Source organism: Delphinus delphis, chromosome 2 (assembly GCF_949987515.2).
Source record: "Delphinus delphis chromosome 2, mDelDel1.2, whole genome shotgun sequence".
Lineage (NCBI taxonomy): Eukaryota > Metazoa > Chordata > Mammalia > Artiodactyla > Delphinidae > Delphinus > Delphinus delphis.
The window spans coordinates 88489036-88510793 of NC_082684.1; the positions used below are offsets into that span (position 1 = coordinate 88489036).

The window sequence follows — 21758 nt, forward strand, 5'->3', positions numbered from 1 at the left end:
GCTATGAATCAGTTTGTTGGACTTCTTTAAAAATTGGGCCAACACACATGAACATGGAGACAATTTGGAGAGAAAGGGCAGGCTTTCTAATTCTGATTCGTCTCCTATGTAAAGGAAATCTGGGTGCAGCTCTCCTCGCAAGGAAACAAGACCGTACTAAAACCGTCGCCCGCAGAACAGACTGAAAGGTTGGAAGAGGAACAACGAGGCTTGTCCGGACCTTGGCAGGCTGGACACGTCGGTTGGGTGGAAAGAGCTGCCAGTCCTGGGAGGCGCACCCTGGGGACCAATCGCTCTCGGGCTGCGCCTTCAGGGGGCGGGAGAATCGGGACGTCCACGCGCGTTGGGCGGGGCCTCTGGGGCGCTCGCAATTCCGCCTTAAGTCCTGCGTGGGTCGGCGAGCCGCGGTCGGCTGGAGCAAGGTGAGCGCGGGAAAGCAGCGTGTACGGGGTGGTAAAGGAAAGAGGGGGGGCTACGACCGTAGAAAATGGGAAATAGGAAACGATGGGAAAGAAAGAGAGGGTGGGAGTTTGCGAGGGTCCGGATAAATGGGGAGAGGGAGGGAGTGAGGGAGGGATGGGGACCGGGCGGCGAGGTGAGACCAACTGGAAGGGGAAGGGAGAGTGCAGACGGGGCGTTGAAAGGGGAATGGGAAGAGTAGGATAACCCACCTTACAGGATGCCCTAGGAGTTCATTCCGAGTGAAGCAGTAAAGCAAAGCCTGGAAGAGAGCTGTCATATGATCACCAACCTAGCCACACTTTCTGCCTCACTCGGCATGCAAATTACCCGGTGAGTGCAGAAGTGCTGTCTGGCCCTTTAAGACGAGGCTGGTAATGGGACTTTTCCTAGGCTCCTTTAACTGGGACGGCCTTTCTACTCCAAGCATTGGACTAACAGATCAACAGATTCGACCTCTAAGTCACTGCAGGATTACCCCTAACATCCTCTAGTTCTGAGAAAGGAGCATCTTTTCTTACCTTTTCCTCTACAGGATACCTGACACTTTGACTCCTCTGACACATTCTCTAAAGTATACTCCCCTAAGACAGTTTCTACTGATTTATCTGCCACCTTTCTGAAAACTTTTCTTTCGTTGACTTTTATGTTAGACTATTTTCTCTACATCCTCCCAGCCCGCCACTGCCTAAGAAACCCATCCTGATCGTGTAGACTTACAGACTGGTAAGGCAGGTTTAGGACTTTTGAGATAATCTAGTGGGGACCTCTCATTTTTTAGGTGAAAACGAAACAAACGAAACAAAAACAAAAACCAAAAAAAAAAACAAAAATAACAGAGACTCGGAAAGGTGAATGTGACATGTATTGCGACCTTAGTAAGCACCAGGTGCTGTGCATGTCTTATATGTATTCTTCAAAAACCTGGGCTGTAGGTACTATTGTTCCCTTTTTACAAATAAGGAAACAGGCTGAGCAATTAACTTTCTAATATGTGGTATAGCTGGGATTTGATCCCAAGAGATCTGACTCTAAAACCTGCCCGCCTAACTGATTAAGTACAAAAAAAAGAATTACTAGATAGTGGCAGGGCCATGATTCTTTTTTTTTAACCACACCAAAGTTTCCATGTCTTAAGTCTAAGGCTCTTTATACTTATCACAAGTTCGGTTATCTATACTGTATATAAATGGCACATGTATCTACTTCGCTACCGCAAGTTCAGTTCCTCCATTTGTGTTTTAAACTAAAACACTTTAGTTTCAAGAAAATTTTATATCTTAGGCTTCCTTGCTAAATTAGGAGTTAGGGAATGCTGACTTTACAGTTCTGACTGTAGCAGTAGATTTTGCTATGGCAACTGTGAAATAGGCAATTAGGCAAGGGTGAAAGTTGAGAAATAAAGATGGAAATTATTGGAATGACAATTGCTGGCACTTAAGGGTTTAATCTATTAGGTTCCCTTCTACTCAAGGCCCCCAGGTTTTAGGAGTGGCTTAGGCAGGCTTTAAATGTATAAGTGTCCTCTTATACTGTAGCTACTAACTTCTATTTAAATTGAATATCATGAAGCTGGAGTTGTCCATCTTCCTGTTACCATTTTTCCTGCATGTGCAACTCTTGACATGATGAGCAGTGCCATGATTTCTGGCATCTCTTGATATCATGCAATAATCTCAAATCCTCATCACCTAGAATTTGTCCTTTTCATACTATTCATTGCCTTTTTATAGTTTATTCTCTTTTCTATTTATAATTAGATAGCTTATTTTTTCAGGAGCAAACATCAGTCATGAAACAGCCATCTACCATTTTAATTCCCAGAAATTGGCATGATATATATATATATATATATATATATATATATATATATGTCCATATATATGCCATATAGATAAAAAATATATACCTTCTCTCTATATATTAAAAATATATATTTGTTTTAAATTATATAATTTAAGTCCCAGAAATTGGCATTTTATACGTAATTACCATACATACCATATTTTAAAATATATTAATATTATATATTAAAATATATTAATATTATATATTTAAATATTATAGATGTGTTTTAATTATATAATACCTGAATTAATGTTTATTGTAAAAAATTAAAACGAGAGATATATATAGAGTAAATGAGAAAATCCTTTTTTTTTTTTTACCCTATCCTTGTATCCCACTTATTTTCCTGAAATAATCACTGTTAATAATTTGGTGTATTCCATATCGTCTGTACATTTACATAGCTGTAGGGGGGTGGGTATGTGCATACACATACACACACAGGTTTTTAAAAACATAAATGAGACACTGTATCCATCTAGGGTCTCAGTCAGGAGACAGAAACCACACATCAAATAGAGTAAGTTTGACATAGAGAATTATTAACTAGTAATAGGGAATTAACTACTAAGGGGTGAAGAGAACTCTAAAAGAATTCGATAGCCGATATGGGGAGCAGCCACTACCTCCAGGGTTGAGGCAAAGCATTCAAGGAAGGAAAGAATTTGGAAGAGGCCCTCTTTTCCTCCAAGACTGATAATTGGACTATATGGGAGAGTATGTGATGGTTTATGTCACTGGATGACAAAGTTTGCTGAGTTGCTGCCCACTGAAGGGCTGGCATGCAGGAAACTGGATGTGCTGGAATGCCGAGTTGGAGGGCTGATGAAACTCGCCAGGAAGCCACTACGATTCTGGGAAGCTGCTCACAGGGATGCTGAGGGAACTCAATGGGAAGACACCCACAGGGGTGCTGTTGAAACTTGATGGTAGGCAAGCACCAGGCACGGAGAAGCCTACCCTCATCAGAGTTCCTCCGGCGCCCTCTACTGGTAGAGGTTAAAATCATATCAGAGGGCAAAGGAAAAATGCTTACAACGTCCAGGATCACAAAACAGGCAAAAGGTAGATTTGGAGCTAAGGAGCAATAAACTACCTGGCACAGATTCACAACTTACTGTTTTTCACTTAACATCTTAGAGAATTCTCATTTGATATATACAGCTCTATCTTACTCTTTTTAATGATTACATAATGTTCCATGTGTCTTAATTTCATTCCTTGATAGATATTTGGGTTATTTTCAGTTTTTCACTGCTGGGTGAGCATTCTTATACACATCACTTTGTGTATATGGCAACTATATCTTTAGGATTAATTTCTAGAAGTGGAATTGCTGGATCAAAGGATATACATGTTTAAACCTTTATAAATATAATACAAATTGATTTTTCACCAGTTGTGCATGATAATGCTGCTTCAGTCAAACGTTTAACAAAATGGATATCATAAATGTTTTATTTTTTGCCAATCTAATGGATAGAAATGATGTTGTTTTAATTTGTATTTTCTTGATTCTTAATGAGATTAAGCATCTTTTCATATGTTTTTCTCATTCTGCAAGCATTGTTTTTTTAAATTACAGAGGTAATTTTTATAATAATTCAGTGTCAGAGTATATAAAGTGAAAATGATAGTGGTTAACGTGTAATGAGCATTAACTATGTGTCAGGCACTATTCTGCGGGCATATTGACTTAAGCACAGTCTGTCAGTCATTACCACCTGAGGTAACCGCTGTTGACAGTTGTGTGTGTGGTCTTCTAGACTTTATTCGAGGCTAACACAAACATATGCATTTATAGAACTTGTTCCTTGGGACTTTTCGTTTGCTTTGGTTTTACAAAAAATGGAAACTCTTGTGCATATTTTGTTCTACATTATGCTTTTTTTCCCACTTAGTTATGTTTTGGACCTCTTTCTAAGCCAGTATGTAAAAATCTACCTCACCCTTTTAAATGTCTTCATAATATCTCATTGTATGGAGGTACCATAAATTATCCTTTTCCATTCTGGTAGATATTCACTTTGATTCAATTTTTTTCTTTTGCTAAAGAATCAGCGCTGCAATAAACCTTTGTATGCATACCTTTATACACTCATTAGGTTAGCCTTTCAACACTATTTTCTGAGAATTAAAATGTTAGATTACTGCTTTGTGAATCCTCACATCTTCCAGTTTGTCCACTGTAGTTCAACTCATAGAGCTCCAATGCACATGTACTGTAGTATGTGTATATTACTGTACAGTATATACACAATGTGTAGTTGTAATATAATCAAGGTTTCCTCACAAATTACTTAGATGGATGTAGGTTTTAAAGCTTGAATAGTCTCTGTTAGGTATTCAGTGTCTTCCTATCTTTTATTACGATATCCTGACTGTAGGTCCTGATCCTCAGGGTAATAGTTTTTCTTTTCTAGTCTTCCCTGTATCCACTTTTAAACCATTCTGAGTATCTCTGTCAAATTCCCTTGTTCTCAGAAATGCAGGGTTCCTCTCTCTCTCTATTCCCTCTAGGTTTCTTGCCCTTCAGTATCTTACTGAGTCTTATGATAATCACTCGTCTCACCTATTCCACCAGCATTCCCAGAGCTCTCCCGATGAGAAAATCCTTGCATTTGCTTTTTTGGTGATTATGTACACTCTGCTCCCTTTTTTTGAGCTAAGAATGTTCATATCCATCATTGTTTCCAGGGTGAAATTCTCAGTTTTACAATTCCTTATTTTGATTTTCTTTGTATTTGTGTCACTATGCTTTTTTCTGTCTTACTCCTAAGGCCTTTTTGGTGGGTCTTTCAGCATCTCCCCCTTTTTTTTATTGAGGTGAAATTCACATAATAAAATTAACCAGTTTAAAGTATACAGATCAGTGACATTTAGAACATTCACAATATCATTCAGTCACCACTTCTATCAAGTTCCAAAACATTTTCATTAACCCACCCCAAAAAGATAACCCCATACGCGTTAAGCAGTCATTCTTCACTCTTTCTTCCTCCAAGTTCCTGACAGCTCCAGACTGTTTTCTATCTGTATGGGTTTACTTATTCTGGGTATTTCACAGAAGTAAAATCATGTGATCTTTTTTGTCTGGCTGAAACTAAGCATAGTGTTTTCGAGGTTCCTCCACGTTGTATCATGTATCAGTGCTTCATTTCTCTTTATGGCTGAGTAAAATTCCATTGTGCATATGTGTGTACCATAACTTGTTTATCCATTCATCTGTTGATGGACATTTGGACTGTTTCCACCGTTCAGCTTTGTGAATAATACTGCTGTGAACATTCATGTACGTGTACTTGCTTGAGTCCCTCTTTTCAATTCTTCTGTATACGGTATACTTAGGGGTAGAATAGCTGGGTCGTATGGTAATCCTATGTTTAACTTTTTGAGGAACCACCAAATTGTTTTTTGCGGCAGGTGCACCAATTTATATTTCCATCAGCAACGCATAAGGGTTCCAATTTCTCCAATCCTTTCCAACACTTATTTTCCACTTTTCAAAAATAGTCATCCTAATAGACTTAAAGTGTTATCTCGTGGTTTTGATTTGCATTTCCTTAATGATTAATGATATTGAGCACCTTTTCATGTGCCTGTTGGCCATTGGTTAATTTTTTTAATTAATTAATTTATTTATTTTGGGCTGCGTTGGATCTTCATTGCTGCGTGCGGGCTTTCTCTAGTTGCGGCCAGTAGGGGCTACTCTTCGTTGCGGTGTGTGGGCTTCTCATTGGGGTGGCTTGTCTTTGTTGAGGAGCATGGGCTCTAGGCGTGCGGGCTTCAGTAGCTGTGGCACGCGGACTCGGTAGTTGTGGCTCGCAGACTCTAGAGCGCAGGCTCAATAGTTGTGGCACACGGGCTTAGTTGCTCCGCAGCATGTGGGAGCTTCCCGGACCGGGGCTCGAACCTGTGTCCCCTGCATTAGCAGGCGGATTCTTAACCACTGCGTCACCAGGGAAGTCCCAGTATAATTTGTTTGAAGACATGTCTATTCAAGTTATTTGCCCATTTTTACTTCGGGTTGTTTATCTTTTTGTTGTTGAGTTGTAAGAGTTCTTTATACATTCTGAATACTAGACTCTTTTTTTAAAAATATTTATTTGGTTGTGCCGGGTCTTAGTTGCAGCAGGTGGGCTCCTTAGTCGAGGCTCAGGGGCTTCTTAGTTGCAGCATGTGGGTTCCTTAGTTGTGGCATGAGAACTCTTATTTGAGGCATGCATGTGGGATCTAGTTCCCTGACCAGGGCTCGAACCCAGGCCCCCTGTGTTGGGAGTGTGGAGTCTTAACCACTGTGCCACCAGGGAAGTCCCAAGACTCTATATTAGTCATGTGATTTGCATATATTTTCTTTTATTCTGTGGGTTGTCTTTCTTATTTTCCTGATAATGTCCTTTGATGAACAAAAGTTTTCAATCTTGATAAAGTCTAATTTATCCATTTTTTCTTTTGTTGCTTGTGCTTTTTGTGTCATATCTAAGAATCCATTCTGAATCCAAGGTCCTGAAGATTTACCCATATGTATCCTTGTAAGAGTTTTATAGTTTTAGCTCTTATATTTAGGCTGTTGATACATTTTGAGTTAATTTTGATATATCATGTGAAGTAGGAGTGTGGGTATCCAGTTGTCCCAGCACCATTTATGGAAGAGACTATTCTTTCCTTGTCGAATAGTCTTGGCATGCTTGTTGAAAATCAGTTGGCCATAGATGTATGGGTTTATTTCTGGACTCTCAGTTATATTCCATTGGTCTATATGTCTATCCTTATGCCAGTACACACTGTTCTAGGTTACCATAGCCATATAGTAAGTCTGGAAATTGGAGAGGGAGTCCTCCAACTTTGTTCTTCTTTCTCAGTATTGTTTTGGCTGATCAAGGTCCTTTGCGTTTCGCTATGAATTTTAGAAGATTGGCTTTTCCATTTCTTTAAAAAACTTCTTCTTCTTTTTTTTTTAGTATTGTCTCTTCCTCCCTCAATTTATCCTTATAATTGATACCAAAGTTTCCTACGTTATCTTTCTTTTCACGCCTTTCTGATACCATTTCACTACCTAAAGCCTGATGGTAGGTCCCTGTTGCATTCTGGATCAAGAATAAGTTTGCTGTAGGCTCCCTCAGCTTCTCTTTTATTCCACTCCTGCTGCTTTTTAAAATGTATAAATAAGTCCTCAGGTTTAGTTATTAAAATATTTTTTCATCTACTCTGTGTCAAAATGAGTATTTCTTATCATATAAATAGTTCCTCAAATTTTGCTTTTCCCATAAAGCCTTCCCAGACTGATTATTGGGGGTGGGGGAAAAAGCTAGTTACCTCTCTTCTCCTAATGCATTTGGACATGAGATTCCTAAGCTGTACTTGCTCCAGTATCATTCCCAACTATGTTCACTCTTGCTTTAACAAAAATGCACTTAAAATCACAGTATTTAGTGTTGGAGGGAACTTTAGGAATGTAATGCAGACTCCTAGTTAAATGTGGTTGAATGAACACATTCATTTATCTCTGCTGCCTATCCAAAGTCTTCTAAAAGGAGTAAGTTCAAAATGCATAAACCCACAAGACGAAGAACCTGGGTGAGCAGATGACAGCAACCACATTTTGGAAGAATGGAAACTGACTTAGCAGAGTAGTAGTTCACTAAGCTGTTAGTGGCGAAGCCATAGCAAGCCAATTTTTAGAACCCCCAGGAAAGATTAGGTGGTGGAGGTACTAGGTGTCTCTGAAAGGAGGGGGAGTGTGAGTGAGACAAAAAAATAAGAGGCATAGCTGAGGACAGAGATACTGTAATGAAAATTAGAATTAAGGGAACCTCACTATTGGATGGTGACATCTCAGCCCCCTTCTGTAACTCAGCTCTGAGAACGGTGGCAACCAGGCTTGCTCCATGCCCTCCTTGACCCCACAGGCAATTGGATAATTCCTCAGTGGGAAAACTTTCCATCCCAAGAGGGACAAAACCCTGCAGTCCTAATACGATCATCCTGCACTGACCAGCCCGGCCTCCTACCCTGCCTCACCCCTGCTGTTGGTCTCATTGCTCTTCATGGACAGCCAAGGCTCACCCTCAGACAATCCAAGAAAGGCCCAGCATGAAAGACAGACACCAAAAGGAACTCAGAGGACATTGAAGCAATGAAGCTGGCGGGGAAACTTGTTTTAAAAAATTCTATTTTCTGTCCTTGTTGATATCCTTGTCCCCCCAAAGAAAGAAGGCTTTAAAAAGGAGCTTTCAGAAGAAAAAAAACTCATAAATTGAAGATACTATAGTAGAAGTGAAAAATTCAACAGAAAGGAAGGAAAATCAGGTGAGGAGACCCCTGAGAACTGAAACCATCTGTACCCACACAGCTTATTGTTTGCATTTACAAGACTTACTATTCCACCCATCTCAAGTGTAACTTTATTATTACAGGGAACTGTTTCACAAGGCAATGACAGATGTAAATAATTTTGTTTATTCTGGGACTGTCCTTCCCCCAAACCCATTTAAATGCTGAGCTTACCAATAGATAGCATCAAGGAACAGTTGACTCCCCTAGGCTCTTTGAATCTGCGTCTCAAAATCCTTCCTTGCTGGGACCACCAACACTAAACTGTTATTCTTGTCCAATCCTAATAAGCCCTAGCATTGAAAGACCTGCCCTAAACCAGGTTGCAAAACCTCAGAAATAACTAAGCTTTGCCCTCCCCCCTCCAAGAGGCTAAGACTCCGTCAAGTTAGTGCTGTCTCTTCCTTCAGTAAGAATAAACTCAGCTTTTTTTTTTTAAATTTTTTTTTAAATTTTTTTTATTTTTGGCTGCACTGGGTCTTTGTTGCTGTGCGCAGGCTCTCTCTAGTTGCGCCGAGCGGGGGCTACTCTTCGTTGCGGTGCGCAGGCTTCTCATTGCGGTGGCTTTTCGTTGAGGAGCACGGGCTCTAGTCGCACAGGCTTCAGTAGTTGTGGCACGTGGACTCAGAAGTTGTGGCGCACGGGCTTAGTTGCTCCATGACATGTGGGATCTTCCCAGACCAGGGCTCAAACCTGTGTCTCCTGCATTTGCAGGTGGATTCTTAAGCACTGCACCACCATGGAAGTCCCTCAGCTTTGTTTTGCCAAAGGTGGTGTTGGAGATATTTTGGTGGAGCCAGAAATATCGCCTCTAAAAAAGTAGTACAAAAAAAGAGAGGAGGAACATGGGAGAAAAAGGATAAGAAAGTTAAAAGCCAATTCAGGAGACCTAACATCCAAATTATAAGAATTCCCAAAAGAGAAAATGGGGAGAAAAATATCAATGAAATAATTCAAGAAAATGCCCTAGAACTGAAGGACATATGTTTCCAGAATAGAAGCCATGATGGATAAAAGGAGACTCATACCAAGGTTAAAATCATTGTTAAATTTCAGAAAAATTGAGACAATTAGTAGGCAGAGGGAAAAGTTCTTGGTTGCCTGTAGATTAATATTATTGCCCCCAGATGGCAGTAATGCCTCAAAAGGTCTAAGATTGTTTTGTTTTGTTTTGTTTTCTTCATAAAATGTCATCTCTTTCCAAAGCATTAGAAAGAGGCAGGCTCTGTCTGGATTCTTTCAGAGCTCACTCTGATTTTTTTCCTGAAAGACTCTGCTAAAAGGTCACCGTACAAAGAAGGAAGGAAGTAAAAAGACAGTTCTCTTTGAGGAATGGCTCATGTAGCTCTGAGGGAAAAAAGACTTAAGAGAATGGACTCTGAACCTTACTTGTCTGTGTGGACAGGAGGACTTCTATCATTCATTTATTCTCTCAAGTCTTATTGATGCCTACTGTATGCCAGGTACTGTGCTAGGCACCAGGAATACCCCAGTAAAAAAAAAGTCAGAAGGAGTCTTTGTCTTCACGGAGCTTACATTCTGAGGGGAGAAATATCCAATATGCAAGTTAAATCACATATGTATCTGAGGAATTTGATAGAGGACAGGGTAGAAGCAAGCACACCAGCTTGGAAGCTAATGCAGTTGTCTGGGTGGGAGATATGCATGACTTGGGTTACAAAACTGGTAGGCGAGAGAGAAGTAAGCAAATTCAAGATGTATTGGAGGGTGGAGTTGACAGGACTTGGTCATGGTCTGGACTCGGTCATTGTCTGGACTCGGTCATTGTCTAGAGCAGATGCGTTAACGTGTCCAGGTAGAACAAGTGGCTGGGTGGGTGGGTTGCCATTTTCTCAGGTGCAGAAAGCATGGAGAGAAAGAGGTTTTGGAGGAGGGGATGGTGGTTAGAATCAAGAATTCAGTGAGGAATATTAATTAAGTTAGTCTTTCTCCCCAGGCATGAGGTTCTGGTAGATGTCACTGATCCAGGCTAAGATGAGGTTTGCTTTGATTACTGCCCAAACAGGATGGCTTGGTCTGGCATATTTGTGTTAAATTGGCTCACAGTTAGCGTTCATTAAGTTAAAAATTGCTTTAACTCAGCCTCCCACGGAGCAAGAGCAAAATCAGCTGAAATTTGCAGTGTTTTTTTCCTGAGGTCTGCATTTGAGAGTTAAAGGGCATGCCAGAGCACCTTTCACATTTTATTTTTTTGTACTCTGTTCAGGAATGGCACACAATCTCAAAGGCAAGAAACTTCTAGAAAATGCAAGACCAGTTGTGTTGGTGGATCCTTGCGTTAGTATTTACAGGTAAGATCCTGAGTGTGATTCTGAGATGTCAGAGATGAAAACGTCTTCCGTTGACTCTGAGGATAGAGACCTTTGCCTTATTTTGTACCCAGTATAGTACCTGATACAAATGTACTCAGTAAATATGTATTGAATTGAAGCCACTCCATCTGGATTTTTTTCCAAGCCTCCAGACCCAAGTTAAACTCTCCATAGAACTTGAAATAGCTCATATTACCTGTTTCCCAAAAAGCTGTTACATGGGAGGAGGTGCCTCTCCAGACTCATCATGGCTTAGGACCACATCACCTGGTGTGTTAGGAAAAGACACACCTCCTTCCTTGTTCCTATAACCCCCCTCCATGGGAGTATTTTGCCATCATCAACACAGTGTTAAGACAGAATTTTAAAATCAACTTAGCCCTGAACATCTGTGTTATCCATTTGTAACCTGGAGGTTGAGTAGTTCTGTACTGTGCCCATAGTCAACAGTTAGTTACCTCAGTCACCTTCTTTGATTCCCTCCTTGCATTCTCTTTACACCTTTGGATTGTGCTTTTCTGAGGGTAAGAATTGTATATTTTATTTTTATATTTTTATTTTTAATTAATTTTTTTGGAGTGTAGTTGATTTACAATGTTGTGTTATTTTCTGCTGTATGGCGAAGTGGATCAGTTATACATCTATCCACTCTTTTCTATATTCTATTCCCATATGGGTAGAATCGTATCTTTTTAAACTTTATGCTTTCATACAATTTAGAACAGTGCTTTGTAGACCTGTGGGTGTGAAGGAGTGGCTTAGGAGAGCTTTAGCTTCCCCCCACCAATTTGCATAAAACCCACAGCTGCCCTCCAGAATCAGAATTCATATGTAAGAAGAAAAAAGTTTGTAAATTATAAATAAGAGCATCTTTAGAAAACACGTTATTTTTATTGTTGTGTAATATGCATTCGAAGTAAAAACGGTGTGCTAACTACCCAGAAGCAACCCTCAGTTAATACAAGTCCTCCAGTCTTCCCTTCCAGCCAGATAGCTACCCCTGTTTCCCAGCTAAAAAATCTGACACTCCCACTGCTCAAGAGATTTATTAACAGCTGTTGTTTAAGAGAGGGAGCCAATGCCTGGCAGAACATTCCCCTGTGAGCTGTCTCTCTCTCTGGGCTTTTCTTCTCCCTCTCCCATTAGGTTATGTTGTTTTTGTGCTGTGGACTGTATTCTGGATTTTCAGGAGTCCTTATTTATCTGTATATGTGTGATTCTTGTTTTCCTGATCCAAAGCTTTTTATGTAATACACTTTTGGGGGAAGTGACATGTCTAAAGTCCTGTGAAAACTCCCCTTGAATGTCTGCCTGAAATGGTAAGGAAAAAGTTCCGCTGTTTCTGGAAGGCAGACTTTGTTATAAGTTCTTTGAAAGCAGCGCAGATGTGGGATATTTAAACAAAGTGAAATTCTGGGAAGCTTTTTGTGTAGCAGATTTGGGGAGGGTAGTCTGGAAACATCATACTTACAGTTACACCTCAACCTAAATAATAAAATGTGTAAAGTAGTTTTCCTATGTATTATTTTCTCCCAATTCAGAAGACTATTCCGAGGCTCAGGTTTTTCTCATAAAAATGATAACTGCTCCATAGACAGTATAATCAGTCAAAAAAACAAAATGAGAGGTTTAAATATTGAAAAGGAGGTGGCAAAATTATCATTAGTTGCAGATGACAGTATAACGTACCTGGAAAACCTAAGGGAATCAACTTAAAAGTTACTAGAAGTAATAGGAACATTCAATAAGGCAGCCATAACAAAATAAATGTACAAAAATCAATAATAGTCTTATATTCCAACCAAAACCATCTCAAAACTATCATAGGTAAAATTATAATCACAAACCAAAACTATAATAACAGGAAACTCCTAACAGGAAGTATGCATGACCTAGATGAAGAAAAATATAAAACTTAATAGAGGATATAAAAAGGCTTGCTGAGAAAACTCCATACTATAAATATATCCATTTCCCTTGCATTAATCTGTAGATTTAATGAAATCTCAACAAAAACTATAACTGATTTCTTTTTTTGGACCGTGACTTGATTTTCAGTTTCACTGAAAGAGTGACTGTGAAATTGATCAACCAAAAAAAAAAAAAAAAAAAGTGTTGTATGGGAAGACTTAGCTCTGGTAGCCAACCTATAAGACAGACCCCAGTGATCACTGTCTGCCTCTTGGCTTTCACACCCTTGTGTAGTCCCCTCCTATATTGTACCAGGGTAGGGCTGCCAGATAAAATATAGAATTCTCAGTTAAATTTGAACTTCAGACAAACAATGCATAATTTTTAAATGTTGCACAGGGCATACTTACATAGGCATACCTTATTTTATTGTGCTTTGCCTTATTGTACTTCACAGATACTGTGTTTTTTACAAATTAAAGGTTTGTGATAACACTGTGTTGAGCAGTCCTGTTGGTGCCATTTTTCCAAGAGCATTTGCTCATATTGTGTCTCTGTGTCACATTTTGGTGATTCTCACAGTATTTCAAACTTTTCCATTTTTATTATACCTGTTATGGTGATCTGTGATCAGTGATCTTTGATGTTACTATTATAATTGTTTTGGGGCACCACAAGCTGCACTTACATAAGATGGCAAACTTAGTTGATAAATGTGTGTGTTCTGACTGCTCTACCCCATCTCTCTCTCTGTCTCCTTGGGCCTCCCATTCCCTGAGACACAACAATATTGAAATTAGGCCAATCGATAACCCTACAATGGCCTCTGAGTGTTCAAGTGAAAGGAAGAGTTGCACATCTCTCACTTTAAATCATAGGCTGGAAATGATTGAGCTTAGTGAGGAAGGCAGTCAAAAGCCCAGATAGACTTGAAAGCTAGGCCTCTTGCACCAAACAGTGAGCTAAGTTATGAATGCAAAGGAAAAGTTCTTGAAGGAAATTAAAAGTGTTACTGTAGTGAATACACAAATGATAAGAAAGCAAAACAGCCTAACTGATGATAGGGAGAAAGTTTTATTGGTCCAGATAGAAGATCAAACCAGCCACAACATTCCCTTCAGCCAAAGCCTAATCCAGAGCAAGGCCCTAACGCTGTTCAATTCTGTGAAGGCTAAGAGAGGAAGCTACAGAAGAAAACTTTGAAGCCAGTCAAGGTTGGTTCATGAGGTTTAAGGAAAGCTGTCTCCATAACATAAAAGTGCAAGGTGAAGCAGCAAGGGCTGATGTGGAAGCTGCAGCAAGTTATCCAGAAGACCTAGCTAAGATAATTAATGAAGGTGGCTACACTAAGCAACAGAGTTCAGTGTAGATGAAACAGCTTTATATTGGAAGAAGATGCCCTCTATGACTTTCATAGCTAGAGAGGAGAAATCAATATCTGGCTTCAAAGATTCAAAGGACAAGCTGATTCTCTTGTTAGGGGCTAATGCAGCTGGTGACTTTAAGTTAAAGCCAATACTCATTTACCATTCTGAAAATCCCAGGGCCCTTAAGAATTATGCTAAATCTACTCTGCCTGTGCTGTGTAAATGGAACAACAAAGCCTGGATGACATCACATCAGTTGACCACATGGTTTACTGAATATTTTGAGCCCACTGTTGAGACCTACTGCTCAGAAAAAAAGATTCATTTCAAAATATTACTCTTATTGACAATGGACCCAGTCACCCAAGAGCTCTGATGGAGATGTACAATGAGATTCATGGTTTTTTTTTGTTTTTTGTTTTGGCTGCGCTGAGTGGCATGTGGGATCTTAGTTCCCTGACCAGGGATCAAACCCGTACCCACTGTATTGGGAGCTCTGAGTCTTAACCACTGCACCACGAGGGAAGTCCCTCATGTTGTTTTCATGCCTGCTAGCATAACATCCATTCTGCTGCCCGTGGATCAAGGAGTAATTAACAGTTTCAAATCTTATTATTTAAGAAACACATTTTGTAAGGTTGTAGCTGCCATAGATAGTGATTCCTCTGATGGATCTGGGTAAACTAAATAGAAAGCTTTCTGGAAAGGATTCACCATTCTGGATGCCATTAAGAACATTTGTGGAGACACTGTTTTGGGAAAGATCACCAGGTGTTCTCCTTACTAGCTGCAAGTAATAAATCAATCTTTCCTTCTCCTGAAAGGAAAAAAAAAAAAAAAGAACTTTCATGATTCATGGGAAAGGTCAATATATCAATAACCATAGGAGTTTGGAAGAAGTTGATTCCAACCCTCATGGATGACTTTGAGGAGTTTAAGGCTTCAGCAGATGTGGTAGCAAGAAATAGCAAGAGAACTAGAATTAGAAGTGGAGCCTGAAGATGTGACTGAATTGCTGCCATCTCATGATAAAACTTGAGTGGATGAAGAGTTGTTTCTTATGGATGAACAAAGAAAGTGATTTCTTGAGATGAAATCTACTCCTGGTAAAGATGCTGTGAAGATTGTTGAAATGACCACAGAGGATTTAGAATGCAGTAAGTCCCCTAAGTATGAACCTTCAAGTTGTGAACTTTCAAAGATGCGAACGTGAATTTGCATGTCCAATCATGTAAGTAAGTTCACGTGTCTGGTGTACATTGTCACGTGCATGCATCCTCTACAAGTGGTGGTGCTTTTGTGTACTTTACAGTACTGTATAGAGTACAGTAGTACAATATCTTTATTTCAAGCCCAGGATGTCCGGAAACAAGCGTAAAAGCAGTGGTGATGTAGCTGGTACTGCTAAGAAACATCAAGCGATAACGATGTAAACAAACTGAAAATAATTGAGAGAGTGGAGAGAGGCAAAAAGATGGTAGCTGCCACTCATTACTATAACATGAATCGTTCCACCATTGGCACAGTTCTAAAGAACAAGGACAAGATCATGGAACATGTGAAGTCTGCTGTGCCGATGATGTTGACAATAATACTGAAGAAGTGTGGACAAGTGACGGAGGAGATGGAGAAGCTTCTCAGTGTGTGGATGCAGGATCAGCATCAGCATTGAGTCCTGCTCAGCTTAATGCTGATTCAAGAGAAAGCTAAAAGCCTTTATGAAGACTTGAAGAAGAAGCACAGCAAATAATCAGAGAGCGCATCTTTTCATGCCAGCCGTGGCAGGTTTCATTGGTTCAAGGCTAGAGCCAGCCTTCACAATGTAAAGGTAAATGGCGAGAAACTGGGGAGGTCAAGATGGAGGAATAGGAGGACGTGGAGTTTGCATCTCCTCACAACTAGGGCACCTACCAGGTGCTGGTGGGGGACCTTGGACACCTAAGGGGACGGGAGGAACCCCCGAGCGACCGGGTAGGATGTGGGGGGGGAGAAGTGGGGAGGAGAAGTGGAGGCGGGACAGGACCTGTGCCCCTGAAGGGCGGCTGTGGGAGGGGAAGGGTTCCCACGCTCGGGAGGGGCCCACCCACAGTGAGATCAGTGGATATGGAAAGAGACCCCTGAGGGATAGGAGGGAATGGGCCAGCATTTCCCCCACCCATTTGGGCCCCAGGGAGCCTGCTGAGGTCCTGATCTGCGCTCTGAAGCCCCCTCTGGCCGCACCCCATGCCAAAGCCCTGCTTCCGCCAAAGCCCTGCCCCACATGGCCAAGGCATTTTCTGGCTTTTTTTTTTTTTTTTTTTTTTTTTTTTTGCTGTTGTGGTTCTGTTTTACCTTGCTGTTGTTTCACTTATATTTTTATTTTTTCTAATAAATTTTTTAATTTTTCTTATTTTATTTTATTTTTAATTCTTTGTTATTGTTCTGCCCCCCCACCTTTTGTTTTGGTCAAACCAAGCAGCTTGCAGGCTCCCAGACTGGGGGTTGGGCCTGAGCTCCTGTGGTGGGAGTCCAAACCACTGGACTAACAGAGAACTTCAAACCCCAGGGAATATTAATCAGGGTGAGGTCTCCTGGAGGTCCTTATCTTGGAACCAAGACCTGGCTCTACCCAACTGCCTGCAAACCCCAATGCTGGACACCTGAGGCCAAACAGTTGCTAAGACAGGAACACAGCCCCACCCATCAAAAAAAAAAATGAAGTGACAAAAATGTATGTTACAGATGAAGGAGCAAGGTAAAAACCTAGAAGACCAAATAAATGAAGAGGAAATAGGCAACCTACCTGAAAAACAATTCAGAGTAATGATAGTAAATGTGATCCAAAATCTCAGAAATAGAATGGAGGCATGGATCGAGAAAATACAAGAAATGTTTAACAAAGACCTAGAAGAACTATAGAACAAATAGTGATGAACAATGCAATAACGGAAATGAAAAATACTCTAAAGGAATCAATAACAGAATAACTGAGACAGAACAACGAATAAGTGAGCTGGAAGATAGAATGGTGGAAATAACTGCTGAGGAGCAGAATGAAGAAAAAAGAATGGAAAGAATTGAGGACAGTCTCAGACACCTCTGGGACAACATTAAATGCACCAACACTCGAATTATAGGGGTCCCAGAAGAAGAAGAGAAAGAGAAACGGTCTGAAAAAATATTTGAAGAGATTATAGTCGAAAACTTCCCTAACATGGGAAAGGAAATAGCCACCCAAGTCCAGGAATCACAGAGAGTCCCATACAGGATAAACTCTAGGAGAAACACACCAAGACACACATATTAATCAAACTAACAAAAATTAAATTCAAAGAAAAAAATTAAAAGCAGCAAGGGAAAAGCAACAAATAACATACAAGGGAATCCCCATAGGTTATTGCTGATTTTTCAACAGAAACTCTGCAGGCTAGAAGGGAGTGGCAGGATATATTTAAAGTGATGAAAGGGAAAAACCTACAACCAAGGTTACTCTACCCAGCAAGGATCTCATTCAGATTCGATGGAGAAATCAAAGCTTTACAGACAAGCAAAAGCTAAGAGAATTCAGCACCACCAAACCAGCTTTGTAGCAAATGCTAAAGGAACTTCTCTAAGCAGGAAACACAAGAGAAGAAAAAGGCAGGGACTTCCCTGGTGGTCCAGTTATTAAGAAACCACCTTCCAATGCAGGGGATGCAGGTTTGGGCCCTGGTTGGGGAACTAAGATCCCACATGCTGCAGAGCAACTAAGCCAGCATACTTTGGAGCCTGTGCACCACAACTAGAGAGAAGCCTGCACACTGCAATGAAGAGCCTGCGTGCCGCAACTGAAGACCCAATGCAGCCAGATAAATAAAATAAATAAATAAATATATATAGAGATAGATAATATTAAAAAAAAGACCCACAAAAACAAACTCAAAACAAGAAAGTGGTAATAGGAACATACATATCAATAATTACCTTGAATGTAAATGGATTGAATGCTCCCACCAAAAGACACAGACTGGCTGAATGGATACAAAAACAAGACCCATATATATACTGTCTACAAGAGACCCACTTCAGACCTAGGGGCACATACAGACTGAAAGTGAGGGGAAGGAAAAAGATATTCCATGCAAATGGAAATCAAAAGAAAGCTGGAGTAGCAATACTCATATCAGATAAAATAGACTTTAAAATAAAGACTGTTACAAGAGATAAGGAAGGACACCACATAATGATCTTGGGTTAATCAAGGGATCAACCCAAGAAAAAGATATAACAATTATAAATATTTATGCACTCAACATAGGAGCACTTCAATACATAAGGCAAATGCTAACAGCCATAAAAGGGGAAATTGACAGTAACACAATAATAGTGGGGGACTTTAACACCCCACTTACACCAATGGACAGATCATCCAGACAGAAAATAAATAAGGAAATACAAACTTTAAATGACACAATAGACCAGATAGATTTAACTGATATTTACAGGACATTCCACCCAAAAGCAGCAGAATACAGTTTCTTCTCAAGTGCTCACAGAGCATTCTCCAGGATAGATCACATCTTGGGTCACAAATCAAGCCTTGGAAAATTTAAGAAAACTGAAATTGTATCAAGCATCTTTTCTGACCACAGTGCTATGAGATTAGAAATCAATTACAGGGGAAAAAAACCCTGTAAAAAACACAAATACATGGAGTATAAACAGTGTGCTGCTAAATAACCAAGAGATCACTGAAGAAATCAAAGAGGAAATAAAGAAAAGTGCATAGAAACACACATGAAAATGAAAACTCGATGACCCAAAACCTATGGGGTGCAGTAAAAGCAGTTCTAAGAGGGAAGTTTATAGCAATTCAATCTCACCTCAAGAAACAAGAAAAATCTCAAATAAACAATCTAACCTTACACCTAAAGGAACTAGAGAAAGAAGAACAAACAAAACCCAAATTTAGCAGAAGGAAAGAAATCATAAAGATCAGAGCAGAAATAAATGAAATAGAAAGAAAGAAAACAATAGCAAAGATCAATAAAACTGAAAGCTGGTTCTTTGAGAAAATAAACAAAATTGATAAACCATTAGCCAGACTCATCAAGAAAAAAATGGAGAGGACTCAAATCAATAAAGTTAGAAATGGAAAAGGAGAAGTTACAAAGACACTGCAGAAATACAAGGCATCCTAAGAGACTACTAGAAGCAAATCTATGCCAATAAAATGGACAACCTGGAAGAAATGGACAAATTCTTAGAAAGGTATAACCTTCCAAGACTGAACCAGGAAGGAATAGAAAATATGAACAGACCAATCACAAGTAATGAAACTGACACTATAATTAAAAATCTTCCAACAAACAAAAGTCCAGGACCAGATGGCTTCACAGGTAAATTCTATCAAACATTTAGAGAAGAGCTAACACCCATCCTTCTCAAACTCTTCCAAAAAAATTGCAGAGGAAGGAACACTCCCAAACTTATTCTATGAGGCCACCATCACCCTGACACCAAAACCAAAGATACTACATAAAAAGAGAATTACAGACCAATATCACTGATGAATATAGACGCAAAAATCCTCAACAAAATACTAGCACACAGAATCCAACAACATATTAAAAGGATCATACACCATGATCAAGTGGGATTTATCCCAGCGATGTAAGGATTCTTCAATATATGCAAATCAATCAATGTGATAAACCATACTAACAAATTGAAGAATAAAAACCATATGATCATCTTGATAGATGCAGAAAAAGCTTCTGACAAAATTCAACACCCATTTATGATAAAAACTCTCCAGAAAGTGGGATAGAGGGAACCTACCTCAACATAATAAAGGCCATATATGACAAACCCACAGCAAACATCATTCTCAATGGTGAAAAACTGAAAGCATTTCCTCTAAGATCAGGAACAAGACAAGGATGTCCACTCTCACCACCATTATTCAACATAGTTTTGGAAGTCCTAGCCACAGCAATCAGAGAAGAAAAAGAAATAAAAGGAATACAAATCTGAAAAGAAGAAGTAAAACTGTCACTGTTTGCAGATGACATGATACTATACATAGAGAATCCTAAGGATGCCACCAGAAAACTACTAGCACTAATCAATGAATTTGGTAAAGTTGCAGGATACAAAATTAATGCACAGAAATCTCTTGCATTCCTATACACTAATGATGAAAAATCTGAAAGAGAAATTAAGGAAGCACTCTCATTTACCATTGCAACAAAAAGAATAAAACACCTAGGAATAAACCTACCTAGGGAGACAAAAGACCTGTATGCAGAAAACTATAAGACATTGATGAAAGAAATTAAAGATGATACCAACAGATGGAGAGATATACCATGTTCTCGGATTGGAAGAGTCAATATTGTGAAAATGACTATACTACCCAAAGCAATCTACGGATTCAATGCCATCCCTATCAAATTGCCAATGGCATTTTTTACAGAACTAGAACAAAAAATCTGAAAATTTGTATGGGGACACAAAAGACCCTGAAGAGCCAAAGCAGTCTTGAGGGGAAAAAAACGGAGCTGGAGGAGTCAGGCTCCTGGACTTCAGACTATACTACAAAGCTACAGTAATCAAGACAACATGGTACTGGCACAAAAACAGAAATATAGATCAATGGAACAGGATAGAAAGCCCAGAGATAAACCCATGCATCTATGGTCACCTAATCTATGACAAAGGAGGCAAGGATATACAATGGAGAAAAGACAGTCTCTTCAATAAGTGGTGCTGGGAAAACTGGACAGCTACATGTAAAAGAATGAAATTAGAACACTCCCTAACACCATACACAAAAATAAACTCAAAATGCGTTAAAGACGTAAATGTAAGACCAGACACTCTAAAACTCTTAGAGGAAAACATAGGAAGAACACTCTTTGGCATAAATCACAGCAAGATCTTTTTTGACCCACCTCCTAGAGTAATGAAAATAAAAACAAAACTAAACAAATGGGACCTAATGAAACTTAAAACGTTTTGCACAGCAAAGGAAACTATAAACAAGATGAAAAGACAACCCTCAGAATGGGAGAAAATATTTGCAAACGAATCAATGGACAAAGGATTAATCTCCAAAATATATTATCAGCTCATGCAGTTCAATATCAAAAAAACAAACAACCCAATCCAAAAATGGGCAGAAGAACTAAATAGACATTTCTCCAAAGAAGACATACAGATGGCCAGGAAGCACATGAAAAACTGCTCAGCATCACTAATTATTAGAGAAATGCAAATCAAAACTACAATGAGGCATCACCTCACACTGGTCAGAATGGCCATCATCAAAAATCTACCAACAGTAAATGCTGGAGAGGGTGTGGAGAAAAGGGAGCCCTCCTGCACTGTTTGTGGGAATGTAAATTGATACAGCCCCTAGGGAGAACAGTATGGAGGTTCCTTGAAAAACTAAAAATAGAATTACCATATGACCCAGCAATCCCACTACTGGGCATATACCCAGAGAACACCATAATTCAAAAAGACACATGCACCCCAGTGTTCA

General features: G+C 39.6%; 1 long non-coding RNA gene across 2 annotated transcripts in view; it reads left to right on the forward strand.

Annotated features, from left to right (window-relative positions):
• The first annotated feature begins 349 nt into the window (after positions 1–349).
• The window catches only part of LOC132420593 (uncharacterized), an 88464-nt gene continuing 67055 nt past the window's right edge, over positions 350–21758 (forward strand). For both annotated transcript variants that reach the window (XR_009518391.1, XR_009518390.1), the window contains exons 1-2: positions 350–422; positions 10868–10952. This is a non-coding gene — a long non-coding RNA (uncharacterized lncRNA). The remainder of the gene's footprint in view (positions 423–10867; positions 10953–21758) is intronic.